Source organism: Sorex araneus, chromosome X (genome assembly GCF_027595985.1).
Source record: "Sorex araneus isolate mSorAra2 chromosome X, mSorAra2.pri, whole genome shotgun sequence".
In the NCBI taxonomy this organism is placed as follows: Eukaryota; Metazoa; Chordata; class Mammalia; order Eulipotyphla; family Soricidae; genus Sorex; species Sorex araneus.
In genome coordinates this window covers 135,126,073-135,127,273 of record NC_073313.1, presented here as the reverse complement: position 1 = coordinate 135,127,273, position 1,201 = coordinate 135,126,073, and the positions used below count along the sequence as shown (strand labels likewise).

The 1,201-nt window shown below is 37.2% G+C and overlaps 1 pseudogene; it reads right to left on the bottom strand.

Moving 5' to 3' along the window:
- Window positions 1-734: 734 nt before the first annotated feature.
- Window positions 735-855, bottom strand: LOC129400649 (small nucleolar RNA SNORA68; annotated as a pseudogene).
- Window positions 856-1,201: the final 346 nt, after the last annotated feature.

The following is a 1,201-nucleotide window of genomic DNA, read 5'->3' as shown; positions in this document are numbered from 1 at the left end:
GTTAGTAGTAGCAAATGTGGCTAGATCTTGTTTGAGAATTTTTTATATCTCCTTCAAATCTAAATGACAGCTTTGCATGATAGTGTACTCTAGGTTGAATGATTTTTTGTTCTATAGTTTGAACATGTCATTCCAATATTTTCTTGCTTATATGGTATCATTTGGCAGACTTGTTGTGATTATATTATTTTCCTTATATTTGAGTTTTTATTTTCTCTTGATTCTTTATGTAGACTATCTCTCTCTCTGACTCTTGCCATTTTGATAACATTGTATCTAGATTTTGTTCTGAGTTTATTTTTTGTAATCTCTGGGCCTATTGAATCTGTGCAGAATCCTTTTTCAAGAAACGGGAAATTCTCAGTTACTATTTCTTTTACTTTTCTGTCTTTTTTATGTCGCCAAGGAGAAGTTTATTGAAGGTCTCCTGTGGGCCAGAAGGTGTTGGCCTCATTGTGGTGAAATGAAGCTGACATTGCAGGATACAGTGAGCCAGCTGGAACTTTTTTAGAGTTGTGAAATTGCTTGACAACTGGCAGTCAGCACTTTCTGGCTCTATCTCCTCTACCCTCATCGGAATAGAGTCAACATGGGTCCCTCACTGGGACTCATGTTATGGTTTATAAGGTCCAGAGCCAGAATGGCAGCCCTGAGATCTAACATGAAACTGTTTCCTCCAACAAAGAACCTGTTGGGGGCAAGTTGAAAGTTTTGAAACAGGTTCCAACACCAGGAAATGTAACACCTACAAATTTAATTTGAGAGTCACAGCCCAAGCCTCCAAATGAGAGATCTGTTGTCAGTACTTCTGTTTAACTGCTGTGAGAAGTGGAACCTCTTGGGATCAGGTGTCGGTTTTTATTTCTTAAACCTGTCATTTTTTGGATTATGTGGTATATATATGTATATATACACACACATATATCTATATATACACACAAACACACACAGACATACACACAATAGAATAATAGAATACTATGCAGCTTCAAGGAATGATGAAATCATGCAACTTGCTGCAAAATGGTTGGAATTGGAAGGTAAACATGTTGATCAATGTAAGCCAGAAGAAAGACAAACAGGATGATCTCATGTTTCTGTGGTATATAGAGTACTGGATGAGGAAAACTGTAGTAAAAGAAGGATGCCTAGATCATTCTTTACCACAGTGTTTAGAGAGGAGGACCGAGAAGGAAAGAAA